This window comes from Dermacentor variabilis, chromosome 4, assembly GCF_050947875.1.
Source record: "Dermacentor variabilis isolate Ectoservices chromosome 4, ASM5094787v1, whole genome shotgun sequence".
Classification (NCBI taxonomy): Eukaryota; Metazoa; Arthropoda; class Arachnida; order Ixodida; family Ixodidae; genus Dermacentor; species Dermacentor variabilis.
Window position 1 is genome coordinate 194,522,462 of NC_134571.1, and position 16,276 is coordinate 194,538,737.

The following is a 16,276-nucleotide window of genomic DNA, read 5'->3' on the forward strand; positions in this document are numbered from 1 at the left end:
ACCGGGAACAATATTCTCAGACGTCCTTTACTTGATAATATTGGTTGGTATCTTCGTAGGATGTTGTTTGTATGGCAGGGCATTACAGTATTTTGTTATAAAGGCTGGTGGTCTGCCAGATTCTGGTGTAGGCTGTTATCTAATTCCGATTGCCTCACCAATCTTGATAAGTCGTCATGGGCTCTATCGAGTAGAACTTGTGAAATGCTAATTTCTGCTAGCGTTGCTTTAACCTCATTAGGTGGTGGATATAATGGTTGTCTTCGTTTCAAATTCTTATCATTTGTTTTCTTTGTCCGACAAACTTTCCTTGCTTCCAGTGTCGCGGGTGATGACTGTTGTAGCCTAAATATTGCTTGCTATCTGTAGGATTCCGATAAAATGTCGCCTGTGGTGTGACTGCGCCTCTCTAAGGCTGAATCGAAACAATCACAGCGTCTCAAGGAGCTGGCATCACCGCGAGGAGTTCCCAATTTGAAGAACTGCTCAGCGGTGTTCAATTGGACATTGATGCTTTCGCATTCACAACACATAAGTGCTTAGGTGTCCAAGATTTTTTTAATATCCCTTGACTGAGGGAACGACTTCCTCTTGAACTGATACCACGCAATTACTTACATCATCATTAAAGATGAAAATTCTCGATTTGTCTGTAATAACATTGAGGTCTAGATGAGCCATTGCATTGTAGCCTTTATACGTGAATCTGTAAATTTCTTGCATTGTTCGCGAGTAGCATCATGTCGTCCGCAAACATCAGCCCAGAGACCTTCTGTTGTACTTTTGGCTCATTAAGGATGCAAGATAAATCGACAACTTATTCAATGCTTTCCAGCAGGCTTTCTATGCCCTTAGCTTAAAGCGTCAATAACAATGGAGACCTATGTCATCCTTCATTCAGCCCTCGGTAAATGTCTACTAGTGCATTGCATTTGCGGCTATGCCATACAATTTGTACAATGTTTTTTCATTATATCTCTCTGAACATATCTGCGAACTTGTCTTCTTTGGCATCGTGCTTTAGGCTATCCCACAGAAATTCGCAGTCTACGTTGTCTTAAGGTTCTTGGATATTTCCAAATGCTATCCATAAGGGCCAATTAGGAGCTACCTGTATCTTTATGCATTGGTTTCAATATCATAATATACATTTCTTTGTTTGTTCAACTTGCGACATTAAAATAATAGGTATTTATGTGACTACACCCCATCCCCTACAAAATGCCTTATATTCGCTGTGTTCTTGTCCAATTTCCCGTAGGGTCTGAACAAGATTACTTGATGAAGAAGAAGGCATCGGAAAATAAAACGGTGACCTTTACTGCAGGATAATGCTGCTTCCGCACAAAATGCGTTCACAGCCGAAGGAATCATGGAAGTCTCCTTTCTTGTTTCCTCCTTTGAAAACGAGTGGCCTGACATTCTTCGTTTTTCACACTGTAGGTAATGAGAAGAAAACGTTAAATACAATATCATCATCATCATCATCATCATCATCATCAGCCTAGTTACGCCCACTGCAGGGCGAAGGCCTCTCCCATACTTCTCCAACTACCCCGGTCATGTACTAATTGTGGCCATGTTGTCCCTGCAAACCTCGTAATGTCATCCGCCCACCTAACTTTCTGCCCCCCCTGCTACGCATCCCTTCCCTTGGAATCCAGTCCGTAACCCTTAGTGACCATCGCTTATCTTCCCTCCTCATTACATGTCCGGCCCATGCCCATTTCTTTTTCTTGATTTCAACTAAGATGTCGTTTACCCGCGTTTGTTGCCTCACCCAATCTGCTCATTTCTTATCCCTTAACGTCACACCCATCATTCTTCTTTCCATAGCTCGTTGAGTCGTCCTCAATTTCAGCAGAACCCTTTTCGTAAGCCTCCAGGTTTCTGCTCCATATGTGAGTACTGGTAACACACAGCTGTTATACACTTTCCTTTTGAGGGATAGTGGCACCCTGCTGTTCATGATTTGAGAATGCCTGCCAAACGCATCCCAGCCCATTCTTATTCTTCTGGTTATTTCAGTCTCATGATCCGGATCCGTGGTCACTACCTGCCCTAAGTAGATGTATTCCCTTACCACTTCCAGTGCTTCGCTACCTATCGTAAACTGCTGTTCTCTTCCGAGACTGTTAAACAATACTTTAGTTTTCTGCAGATTAATTTTCAGACCCACCCTTCTGCTTTGCCTCTCCAGGTCAGTGAGCATACATTGCAATTGGTCTCCTGAGTTACAAGCAAGGCAATATCATCAGCGAATCGCAAGTTGCTAAGGTATTCTCCATCAACTTTTATCCCCAATTCTTCCCACTCCAGGCCTCTGAATACCTCCTGTAAACATGCTGTGAATAGCATTGGAGATATCGTATCTCCCTGTCTGACGCCTTTCTTTATAGGGATTTTGTTGCTTTCTTTGTGGGGGACTACGGTGGTATGTGGAGCCGCTATAGATATCTTCCAGTATCTTTACATATGGCTCCTCTACACCCTGATTCCGTAATGCCTCCATGACTGCTGAGGTTTCGACTGAATCAAACGCTTTCTCGTAATCAATGAAAGCTATATATAAGGGTTGGTTATATTCTGCACATTTCTCTATCACTTGATTGATAGTGTGAATATGGTCTATTGTTGAGTAGCCTTTACGAAATCCTGCATGTCCTTTGGTTGACAGAAGTCTAAGGTGTTCCTGATTCTATTTGCGATTACCTTAGTAAATACTTTGCAGGCAACAGACAGTAAGCTGATCGGTCTATAATTTTTCAAGTCTTTCGCGTCCCCTTTCTTATGGATTAGGATTATGTTAGCGTTCTTCCTAGATTCCGGTACGCTCGAGGTTATGAGGCATTGGGTATACAGGGTGGCCAGTTTCTCCAGAACAATCTGACCACCATCCTTCAACAAATCTGCTGTTACCTGATCCTCCCCAGCTGCCTTCCCCCTTTGCATAGCTCCTAAGGCTTTCTTTACTTCTTCTGGCGTTACCTGTGGGATTTCGAATTCCTCTAGGCTATTCTCTCTTCCACTATCGTCGTGGGTGCCACTGGTACTGTATAAATCTCTATAGAACTCCTCAGCCACTTCAACTATCTCATCCATATTAGTAACGATATTGCCGGCTTTGTCTCTTAACGCACACATCTGATTCTTGCCTATTCCTAGTTTCTTCTTCACTGTTTTTAGGCTTCCTGCGTTCTTGAGAGCCTGTTCAATTCCATCCATATTATAGTTCCTGATGTCCGCTGTCTTACGCTTGTTGATTAACTTAGAAAGTTCTGCCAGTTCTGTTCTAGCTGTAGGGTTAGAGGCTTTCATACATTGGCGTTTCTTGATCAGATCTTTCGTCTCCTGCGATAGCTTACTGGTTTCCTGTCTGACGGCGTTACCACCGACTTCTATTGCGCACTCCTTAATGATGCCCATGACATAGTCGTTCATTGCTTCAACACTAAGGTCCTCTTCCTGAGTTAAAGCCGAATACCTGTTCTGTATCTTGATCCGGAATTCCTCTAGTTTCCCTCTTACCGCTAACTCATTGATTGGCTTCTTGTGTACCAGTTCCTTCCGTTCCCTCCTCAAGTCTAGGCTAATTCGAGTTCTTACCATCCTATGGTCACTGCAGCGTACCTTGCCGAGCACGTCTACATCTTGTATGATGCCAGGGTTCGCGCAGAGTATGAAGTCGATTTCATTTCTAGTCTCACTATTCGGGCTCCTCTACGTCCACTTTCGACTAACCCGCTTGCGGAAAAAGGTGTTCATTATCCGCATATTATTCTGTTCTGCAAACTCTACTAATAATTCTCCTCTGCTATTCCTAGAGCCTATGCCATATTCCCCCACTGACTTGTCTCCAGCCTGCTTCTTGCCTACCCTGGCATTGAAGTCGCCCATCAGTATAGTGTATTTTGTTTTGATTTTACCCATCGCCGATTCCACGTCTTCATAAAAGCTTTCGACTTCTTGGTCATCATGACTGCATGTAGGGGCATAGACTTGTGCCACCTTCAATTTGTACCTCTTATTAAGTTTCACAACAAGACCTGCCACCCTCTCGTTAATGCTATAGAATTCCTGTATGTTACCAGCTATTTCCTTATTAAACAGGAATCCGACTCCTAGTTTTCGTCTCTCCGCTAAGGCCCGGTAACACAGTCATCATTAACCCGCCGTGGTGGCTCAGTGGCTATGGTGTTGGGCTGCTGAGCACGAGGTCGCGGGATCGAATCCCGGCCACGGCGGCCGCATTTCGATGGGGGCGAAATGCGAAAACACCCGTGTGCTTAGATTTAGGTGCACGTTAAAGAACCCCAGGTGGTCAAAATTTCCGGAGTCCTCCACTACGGCGTGCCTCATAATCAGAAAGTGGTTTTGGCACGTAAAACCCCAAATATTATATATTATTATACACAGTCATCATCATCATCATCATCAGCCTGGTTACGCCCACTGCAGGGCAAAGGCCTCTCCCATACTTCTCCAACAACCCCGGTCATGTACTAATTGTGGCCATGCCGTCCCTGCAAACTTCTTAATCTCATCCGTCCACCTAACTTTCTGCCGCCCCCTGCTACGCTTCCCTTCCCTTGGGATCCAGTCCGTAACCCTTAGTGACCATCGGTTATCTTCCCTCCTCATTACATGTCCTGCCCATGCCCATTTCTTTTTCTTGATTTTAACTAAGATGTCATTAACTCGCGTTTGTTCCCTCACCCAATCTGCTCTTTTGTTATCCCTTAACGTTACACCTATCATTCTTCTTTCCATAGCTCGTTGCGTCGTCCTCAATTTGAGTAGAACCCTTTTCGTAAGCCTCCAGGTTTCTGCGCCGTAGGTGAGTACTGGTAAGACACAGCTATTATATACTTTTCTCTTCAGGGATAACGGCAACCTGCTGTTCATGATTTGGGAATGCCTGCCAAACGCACTCCAGCCCATTCTTATTCTTCTGATTATTTCCGTCTCATGATCCGGATCCGCCGTCACTACCTGCCCTAAGTAGATGTATTCCCTTACGACTTCCAGTGCCTCGCTGCCTATTGTAAATTGCTGTTCTCTCCCGAGACTGTTAAGCATTACTTTAGTTTTCTGCAGATTAATTTTTAGACCCACTCTTCTGCTTTGCCTCTCCAGGTCAGTTAGCATGCATTGCAATTGGTCCCCTGAGTTACTAAGCAAGGCAATATCATCAGCGAATCGCAAGTTGCTAAGGTATTCTCCATTAACTTTTATCCCCAATTCTTCCCAATCCAGGTCTCTGAATACCTCCTGTAAACACGCTGTGAATAGCATTGGAGATATCGTATCTCCCTGCCTGACGCCTTTCTTTATTGGGATTTTGTTGCTTGCTTTATGGAGGACTACGGTGGCTGTGGAGCCGCTATAGATATCTTCCAGTATTTTTACATATGGCTCATCTACACCCTGATTCCGTAATGCCTCCATGACTGCTGAGGTTTCGACTGAATCGAACGCTTTCTCGTAATCAATGAAAGCTATATATAAGGGTTGGTTATATTCTGCACATTTCTCTATCACTTGATTGATAGTGTGAATATGGTCTATTGTTGAGTAGCCTTTACGGAATCCTGCCTGGTCCTTTGGTTGACAGAAGTCTAAGGTGTTCCTGATTCTATTTGCAATTACCTTAGTAAATACTTTGTAGGCAACGGAGAGTAAGCTGATCGGTCTATAATTTTTCAAGTCTTTGGCGTCCCCTTTCTTATGGATTAGGATTATGTTAGCGTTCTTCCAAGATTCCGGTACGCTCGAGGTCATGAGGCATTGCGTATACAGGGTGGCCAGTTTCTCTAGAACAATCTGTCCACCATCCTTCAACAAATCTGCTGTTACCTGATCCTCCCCAGCTGCCTTCCCCCTTTGCATATCTCCTAAGGCTTTCTTTACTTCTTCCGGCGTTACCTTCGGGATTTCGAATTCCTCTAGACTATTTTCTCTTCCATTATCGTCGTGGGTGCCACTGGTACTGTATAAATCTCTATAGAACTCCTCAGCCACTTGAACTATCTCATCCATATTAGTAATGATATTGCCGGCTTTGTCTCTTAACGCATACATCTGATTCTTGCCAATTCCTAGTTTCTTCTTCACTGTTTTTAGGCTTCCTCCGCTCCTGAGCGCATGTTCAATTCTATCCATATTAGACTTCCTTATGTCAGCTTTCTTACGCTTGTTGATTAACTTCGAAAGTTCTGCCAGTTCTATTCTAGCTGCAGGGTTAGATGCTTTCATACATTGGCGTTTCTTGATCAGATCTTTCGTCTCCTGCGATAGTTTGCTGGTATCCTGCCTAACGGAGTTACCACCGACTTCCTTTGCACACTCCTTAATGATGCCCACAAGATTGTCGTTCATTGCTTCAACACTAAGGTCCTCTTCCTGAGTTAAAGCTGAATACCTGTTCTGTAGCTTGATCTGGAATTCCTCTATTTTCCCTCTTACCGCTAACTCATTGATCGGCTTCTTATGTACCAGTTTCTTCCGTTCCCTCCTCAGGTCTAGGATAATTCGAGTTCTTACCATCCTGTGGTCACTGCAGCGCACCTTGCCGAGCACGTCCACATCTTGTATGATGCCAGGGTTAGCGCAGAGTATGAAGTCTATTTCATTTCTAGTCTCGCCGTTCGGGCTCCTCCACGTCCACTTTCGGCTATCCCGCTTGCGGAAGAAGGTATTCATTATCCTCATATTATTCTTTTCCGCAAACTCTACTAATAACTCTCCCCTGCTATTCCTAGTGCCTATGCCATATTCCCCCACTGCCTTGTCTCCAGCCTGCTTCTTGCCTACCTTGGCATTAAAGTCGCCCATTAGTATAGTGTATTTAGTTTTCACTCTCCCCACCGCCGATTCCACGTCTTCATAGAATCTTTCGACTTCCTGGTCATCATGACTGGATGTAGGGGCGTAGACCTGTACAATCTTCATTTTGTACCTCTTATTAAGTTTCACAACAAGACCTGCCACCCTCTCGGTAATGCTATAGAATTCCTGTATGTTACCAGCTATATTCTTATTAATCAGGAATCCGACTCCTAGTTCTCTTCTATCCTCTAAGCCGCGGTAGCACAGGACGTGCCCGCTTTTTAGAACTGTATATGCTTCTTTCGGCCTCCTAACTTCACTGAGCCCTATTATATCCCATTTACTTCCCTCTAATTCCTCCAATAGCACTGCTAGACTCGCCTCACTAGATAACGTTCTAGCGTTAAACGTTGCCAGGTTCATATTCCAATGGCGGCCTGTCCGGAGCCAGTGATTCTTAGCACCCTCTGCTGCGTCGCAGGTCTGACCGCCGCCGTGGTCAGTTGCTTCGCAGCTGCTGGGGACTGAGGGCCGGGGTTTGATTGTTGTGTTCATAGGAGGTTGTGGCCAAGTACTGCACCAGGGTGGCCAATCCTGCTCTGGTGAGGGAGTGCGTTACCGGTTCTGGTCACCGGGATCAGGCCACACTCCAGGCCTGTACTCCAGGCCACTCCAGGCCTGGATCAGGCCACTCCAGGCATGTACCGTAACACAGTACATGCCCGCTTTTTAGCACTGTATATGCTTCTTTTGTCCTCCTAACCTCACTGAGCCCTATTATATCCCATTTACTACCCTCTAATTCCTCCAATAACACTGCTAGACTCGCCTCATTAGATAGCGTTCTAACGTTAAACGTTGCCAGGTTCAGATTCCAATGGCGGCCTGTATGGCGGCATATTGTAAGAATACAATATGCATACCGCTAAATAATAATATTTTAATTTTATTGTCACAGGATAGGAAGTAGCAAGAACGTCGAATTTGTTGAAATGGCGCGACTGCATTTGGCTTCACAGCGGATATCATCATCTCCAATGATGCAGACGCAGCGCAATTACAGATTTCATGCCAATAGTTTTGCAAGGGATGTCAAGTAACAGTAGCAGTGTAAGAGCCGCCCCAGCGTTGTCATCATGAGAACTGCAGCAACGGTAATATTTAGGTGAATAGAACGAAAGAAACACCGCAAGAAAATATTGATGGTAAGAAGCGAAGGTGGCAATATTTAACAATACAAGAACACCTCGCTCCACCAGGACTTCGCATGCTTCTAGAAATTTCATCTCATTGCACGAATGGTGGCCGCTATTAGGCACCTGCGGTATGTAGTCTCTTTTCGTCCGTGTTTATTGCGCTAGACTGAATTCGCCATTGAATTGACAGGTCGCGAACAGCAGATGAATTCAGCAATACAAGCATTTACATCACACTTGCCCGCTCGTCGTTCTCCTTGCCCGATAGCTACTATACATCCTCGTCTCTATCATATTACTAAGGCAGTAAAGTTTGACCAGTGAAGCACGCCTGTTTGGGGTCACCGCTAAAACGACCACAAGATGGAGAATACAGGGCACAGAACCTCGTCACGAGGCCTCTTCTTTCTGCTGCCGTCGTTTCTACCGTATATTTCAAATGCGAGCATTTCGCTGGTCCCCACGGCACAGCACTAATGAATGAAGAGCTTTCAGATAAGGTAATGTGTGCGCGCTGCAAGCACTCAGGCGCAGGTACAGTCCCGCGTAAAGCGAGCGTGCGCCACGCATGTGTAGTTACGCTACGATTGCGCAAAGCGGACACTGTTTGTTGAGTCGCGCAACCATGCAGTCTGCGTGAGTGGCGACATTTCGCTTGCTTTGTCATGGCCCGCGCCGGAAAGCATGTTCTATCTCGCGCTTGAGTCGCTTGACCAGAGTTCATCGCGCGCTAGCTTTACTGGCCGGCCTAAAGTTCGGGTACAATGAAGAGGTTGCGCTGAGTTTGTGCTCTTGCAAAAAAAGCGCTGGGTAGTCGCGTCCGTGTGCGCATGCGCTGAGGGAGCAGCTCATTATCACGCCGATGCGAGCCACGTGAAAGCCGCTGAACTGTACAAGGAACCAAATTTTCGGTGATTCTAGCGTAGTTGGCGTGACGTATCCGACCACACCGGCCGCTGTCTGGCAGGTTGGAAACGCCGGCCTGTATCCAGCGCTTGAAGGCCCAGCCGTTCCGGCGGCGCTGCTTGCAAGCAACGCTCAGTGATGAGCACGTAATGGAACGGCGTAGTTCTTGCAGCGCCCGACCCACGACATGTCCAGCGCGCCTCCTCGCGTCGTGTGCTTGCGGGGTCTGAAAAGTCTTTTCAGATGGCTGGTGCACACTTTATGGCGCACCAGGCTTTCTACCTCGCGTCTCTTCGCTTTGGCGTTGTCATATGCCCAACAACGAAGTGCGACGTTGATTATGCCTCCTTTGATGCGTTGTGTTCGAATACCACGGCGAGAAGGCTCTGCTGGAGCTATACTGACATATTTTTTTTAATTCCTAGACGAAGCGAGACGACCCCCGTTATAGGATGATGGAGTTTCACGCCAATACTGCGACATAGCCAGTCATTCGATGGTGAGTAAGGCTCGGCGCACGCGACCTCCTTTTTTTACGAGACATATTTCGTTCCCGTCGAACGCCTTCTATGCTGCATCCCTTTTCCAAACATACTCGCGTGCAACTTGCAGAGTCGTGTCCTTGATGACCAATCCGAAATTCTTTGCAAGAGTGGAGCAGCCCAGTGCGCGGCTGCTCTGCTCGTGCGACAATCTAGGGACCGACCATTAGAATTACTTTTGAAGATACATCTTTTTTTTAATTTGTTGTTCCTTTTCATTGTTAACATATAGGTACATTTTCAGGCCATGTGAAGTAATATGTTTCAAACCGAATATGATATGGGAGGTTTTTATTATTTGGTCCGACTTGTGCAACCTTTGCTTATTCGCGATTTTTATTCGATGCACATGGTACATAACTGCACAATGTCTGGACACGAATAAATTAGAGAATACTTTGTCAACTCCAAATGCCCATTTTAATGCCGTGTAATTGATGTTTTCAACTGCCTAGCATTTTCAATAAATATCATATCGGCAAAAGTTCCAAAAAACCGAATGTTTCTTTCTTTGACGCATGTTATGTCGTACTGGGACAGAAGCGCTCTTTAGTACGAAATTATCTCTTATCGTAGGTTAGTGGGTCTAGGATTCACCTCAATTGGAACAGAGAAAGAGTAAAATTGGTCTTGCAGGTTCTTGCAAACAAATATGCAGCCTTAGAACAGAGGGACGAAGATGACAAAGAGGTAATGAATGAAACCGTAACTAGGCTGGCTTCAGAGGCAGCAATTGATGTGGGAGGCAAGGCACGAAGGTAACCGGTAAGCAAGCTCTCCCATGTAACGAAGGAAATAATAAAGAAACGATAAAGAATGACAGTGTCCAATTCAAGAGATAAGATAGAATTCGCGGAACTGTAAACACTGATCAACAAGGGGAAAATAAGTGATATTCGAAACTATACCGTGAGAAAGAGTGAAGAAGCCGTAAAAAGTGAACGCAGCCTAAAATCAGTGAGAAGGAAACTTGGCATAGGACAAACCTAGACGTGTGCAGTGAAATATAAGCAGGGTAGTATCGTCAGCAATCTCGAAGTTATAGCAAATGTAGCGGAAGAATTCCATACTGACGTGTACGGTGCCCAGAGGAGCCAAGATACCTACATTAGAAACAGTAATGAACAGGATACAGCAACAAGGTACTGGGTACCAAGACGACGAGAGGTAACATTTGAATAATTAGGTTTATTAGCTTGGCATTCACTTTAAGTTTACACTGTACACATATTTACGCGCAAAACGACGTGATAGCCGTCGTCGACGGCTTGCCTGACCAGCGTGGTCTCCTGTGGTGAAGTGGCACCGTAGTCCGCTATCTCTTTGCTCACCCCATAACTACTCAGACCCTTTCCTTAAGTTAGCTTTCACTGCATCCAAAGGACCCGCGTACCAGCGGGAGGCGGAGACTTCTCCTACTCCGATCAATCAGGCAAGCCGACAGGATCCAATAGAAGCCAGAGTTTAACCGGCCAAAATTGGTCGCGAACACACTCTGCCCACATAACAAAATCGACCATGACTAAAGAAGGTTTGCCAACCCTACACAGCGGACCGTGAGACAACCACGCGACATGTGCATGAAATGGCTGCCAGGTACGGCGGCGTCGGCCGTGCGAGAGAACGGGCCGAGGCGCCGTCGCGGTCATTCCCGCACAAATTCTCCCTCGCATCGACGAACACACAACAGTTACGGATAGAAAGAAGGCGCCCGCGGTATACTTTCTTCGCGACGCTAGACTGAAAGGCATGAACGAAATAATTTATACGAAGTTGGACCGGAACATCCAAGTCGACAGTCTGCGTCTTCCCTTCACTTCTATTTCTGATAAGACCCTCGCTATGGGGGCAATATATTGTCCCCATATTTGTTTTACATATTATATATATACTATATATATATATATATATATATATATATATATATATATATATATATATATATATATGTATTGCCCACATATTGCTTTTATATATAAAAGGGGTGGGGTTAACATCGCAAATAATAACATTTCCTTCATGATGACAGCTGCGATGTAATTTTATCTGGAAACCTTTCGGGACAGGTGAGGACTTCCACTTCAAGGGGAAGGTCGTCCCAGTGACTTGCTGTTTGGAGGAGAAAAACATTTGGGAATGGTAGTTGTACGGGCACGTTGTATGAGGCGTCCGTATATATATATATATGTAAATATATATATATATATATATATATATATATATATATATATATATATATATATATATATATATATAGAGAGAGAGAGAGAGAGAGAGAGAGAGAGAGACAGAGAGAGAGAGAGAGAGAAACTTGATCTGTCTTTTTAGGGGTGGTCGCAACCCCTCAATCAAGGGCCCCACTTGCCTCTGCGGCCTGACTTAGCTAACGAAGGACTTTTGTCCTGTCAAGTGGGAGCGGGTGAGCTGTGCCTCCCACTGCTCCATTGTGTTATTGTTATTTGATCTGTAAGGCGCTTAGTGCAATCCCGGGTTACATGTTTTAGGGTGGGTATGCCACCGCACCACTTGCAGGGGGCCCTATAGCGAATGGAATACATGACGTTTAACAGTTTAAGATGGGGGATTACCCCAGTCTGTATTTTCCGCCAATCGGTTAAGTTGTGGGTGAGGCGGCTGGTATTTTCGGCGGACTCCACGCTGATGAGGAAAGGTGCCTGTCGCATTTAAACTGATGGGTTTTCAAGAGGAATAGTGCCAGTGGTTAGGGTTAGAAAAGGACGCCTTCGGCTCGGTTGGTGCACCTTCGAGCTAACGCGTTAGCCTGTTCGTTCCCATGTACACCCGTGGTTCCCGGGCACCAGAGTAGGCGATGACGGTGGTTGAAAGATTTGGGAATTATCGCGAAGCTAGCCGGGGAGTCACGTGCCCCTTGAGAAATATGCGACGTGTCTCCCGGGAGTCCGTGACCACAACCGAGTCCCTTTTCGAACGCTGTGCGTGAGCGAAGGCGATCTGCACTGATTCAGCGCCGAGCATTTTCAGTTTCTATATATGGCTTAAGCGCCGAGCATGTTCATGCTTAAGCGCGGGCGTTCTGTGCTCTCTTTGGCTGCCCCGGCTGACGTGGTAGCGGACCTTGCGCGTGATTTCGGCCGAGGCGGGGAATGCGCCGTGCCCGACACGGTTATTCGCTTCCGGCAGATCGCGTTCATAAATACCAGGGGGTGCCCTTGGTAGCGCTGCCCGGTGACCTCGGCATATGCAGCTGCGTCCGTGTAGTACGTATAGTATGTGTGCTTATTAGAGTACCTCCACTGAAGATGTTGAGCGCGAGCTTTGAGCCTTTCGTGGTTTTGCTGCGTGTTCTTGGGAATCGGAGCTATTGTAATTTTGGATCTCAAGAAAGCAGGGAGAGGTGCGGCCTATTCGGTGATGAAAATTGGGTATGCTGGGATATGGAGTCCAACCAACTTTGTCCTACCAGTTTTTGTGAAGCTCAGGCGTTCCCTCTGTCGCATCAAAGTGGCTTGCCTGAGCTCATCGAAAATATTCTGTACTCCCAAAGCTAGCAAGCGCTCCGTGGAGGTACATTTAGACAGGCCCAGGGCCGCCTTGAAAACAGTTCGAATAATCGTGTTCGCCTCCCTTTCCTCTTCCCGCTTCAGGATTTGGCGAGATAAGCCATGCGCGACTCGACCAACTACTCAGGCCTGTACGAGCGTCAGGGTATCGTCTTCTCACATGCCCACCTTACGATACGTCACTCGACTCATCATTTGATCGATGTAGTGGGTTGTGGATTCGGGAGTTTTGGGCGTCTGTACTGCATGCTCTCCCGTCGCTCTGAAGCCACAAACCCAGGACTTTTATCGCGGATACCGCTCGGACTGTGTGGCCCTCAACCAGAATGTTAATCGAACATCTGTATTTGTAGCTCTTCGCGTGTATACGGATGACCTTGGACATTTAGGGCACCCAATTCAGCCCGCTTCCTCGGGAAAAATTCTCCACCGATAATACTGCGCTTTGAACCGTATATTCTGTATCCCTTAAGGAACCGCTGCTCGCCCAAAGTATGATGTTCTCCGCGTAGAGCGCGTCACCTAGGTCGGGTATCCGTTCCAGATCCCGTGGTTAGCGACACATCGCCATATTGAAGAGCATAGACGATATTATCGCTCCTTGAGGTGTTCCTTTGCCAGGCATTTTATATATCTCGGACGTCATTTTGTCAATAGTGATGCGTTCCTCGCGGTTGGAAAAACACGCCCTTGTTAAATTGTAGGTGCGCTCGCCGCAACCTGCGAGTTCGAGTTCCTTGAGTATTATGGCGTGAGACGTTGTCGAAGGCTCCTTTGAGGTCCAGTAGTATGACTTGTCTCTCGTCGCCGTACGGTAATTAGATTTTCGTCTCTATGTAGGAGGAACGCGGATGAGGTGATAAACCCGTGCGATATCCTATCATGCATTTGCGGAACCAATTCCGCTCTTCCAAGTATCGCCGCTCTCTGCTATGGATAACCCTCTCATAGATCTTTCTCAGGCAGGACTTAAGCGATAGCGGCGGAGTGCATCAAACGAGGGATTCTTTTTTGGGTTCGGGATCTTGATTATTTTAGCCAATTTCCATTCTTGGTGCTGGCCACCCTTGGCCCAGTACTCGCTGTTGAAATTCTTGGTTATTTTAGCTAGGGCCACCGAATCAATGTTTCGAATCATTGAATTTGTGATCGAGTGTGGGCGCGGTGCCGAGTTCGTAACTGCTGCTTGCGCCACCTAGTACACGTATGCGTGTTTTATTTCTTCGTCTAACTTAGGGTTGGCTTCTCCCGCGTATGGTGCAGGGCGATCCTCTCGAGCGTAAGCGTCCTATGTATTTGTTCCGAAGGGCGTTGAGTTGTAGTTCTTGTCATGTACCCTCAAAGCTTCTTGGTATTTTCTGCACGCGTGCTCATCGGGTCTAGTATGCTCAGTAGCGTTGATGTAACGTTCTTGTTTGAGCTGGCAATAGTAAAATTTCTTGAATAGACAAATGCTAGAAATGCGGCGATAGAGGGAAAGAGCGGATAATGGGGACTGTAGCTTGAGAGATGATACGCTTATATTGTATGAGTATGAGCGACGAAAGAAACGAGCAGCTCTGTTTTCCACGGCTTCTAATGAATCAATGAGGTATACGTGTCGTAGATTTCAAATGGCGGATGCATACTCGAGTTTTGGTCTGATCGACGATTCGTAAGCACTTTTACATTCACAGTGGCGTCGCGAAGATGACGCTTGAGGAAGCCCAGTTTTTTTTTCTTCCGCAAATGAGATTACGTTTGTTACAGGCCCACGCCACGATAGATGATTACTGATAGTGATGCCTAGATTTGAATAGAACCGGAAAGTATAGGACCGGAAAAGTTTGACAGGAGAATGAAATACCGTGTATGTGAATAAAAGCGGTTGACGATGGCAATGAATAGACGTGAGCTTGTATATAGTGGGCTTAATGGTTTCCAACCGAAGATTACGCCATGGTAGAAAACATTAAGGTTGTGCTGGAGGAATTCCCGAGCAGTATTATTAGTAACTGGGGTATAAATGACGCAATTGTTCGCGAACAGGCGAACACAAGACGGCACATTCTGCGGCAAATAATTACTATATGTTGTAGCGTTCCTAACTAGAACGGCAACAGAAATGACATAATCTAAGTGAGACGGGTGCCGTGCGCCATTTTATTGCAACTTCTTCCTTCTCACTTCTCCCCTAGCCCCTTTCTTCGTCATCTGTCATGCGTCCAGCGCAGACCGCTGCATATGTTAGAAATAGGAGGGGTCCGAGCACAGTTCCTTACTGAACACCTGATGTCCCCGGTGATCTGTTTGAGGAGTCGTTAGTAATGACAAGACTGTGAGCGCTTCGTGAGGAATTCCGTTTTCCATGCGATAATATCTGGCTGTAAGTCAACTTGTGAAAGCGTTAGGAGTAGGCGTTTGTGCGGTACGTTATCGAATGCTTTGGCAAAGTTCCGAAAGTTGGCATCAGTGGGTTACTTATTATCAGGATTAGAATGGAGACCGTGAAGAAAGATGGCAAGCTGCGTATCGCACGACAAGCCTTTTTGTAATCCATGTTGGGATGGAGGGATAAAAGTTTGTCGAATTTAGATGCTCCATACCCTGAGAGTAGATGACGAGCTCCATGAGTTTACAAGAGATGGTAGTTAGGGAAATGGGTGGGTAGTGGAGCAGGAAATTTTTGTCACATGATTTGAACTCTGGGACGAGCTTTCCTATGCTCCATTTTCTGAGATACCCGTGACGAGTGACTGAGCAAACAACACAGAAATGAGAGGAAATGTTCTTGGTATTCTTTAAAAATTTTGCATTCATTTCGTCGATTTCAAATTATGATGAAACAGTTAATTTGTCGATTATACATCAGTCAGTCAGTCAAGAACTTCAGTGAGGTCCTGAGGAGTTTTAAGCCGTTAGAGATCCCATGCCGGGAGCTCCTCGGGCCGAAACCGTAGGCGACGCCCAAGTCGGGACGGGAACGTGGTGACGCTCCGCCAGTTCTTGGGCCCTCTGGACGGCCTTGAGCTGGAGTTTGAGGTCCGGGCTTTTGAGGGCTTCTTCCCATTCGGGCTCACTAGAGAGAGGGCCCTTTGGTAACGCGGTACATTGCCATAGCATGTGCGAGAGTGAGCAATAGAGTTCTTGGCAGTCTGGGCAATTTGCCGGGATGTCTGAGTTATAGTGACTCAGTAGGCCTCGTGAAGGATACGAGTCCGTTTGTAGCATTCGAAACGCGGCCGCCTGCGCGCGTTCGAGTTTGGAGTGCGGGAGCGGATAT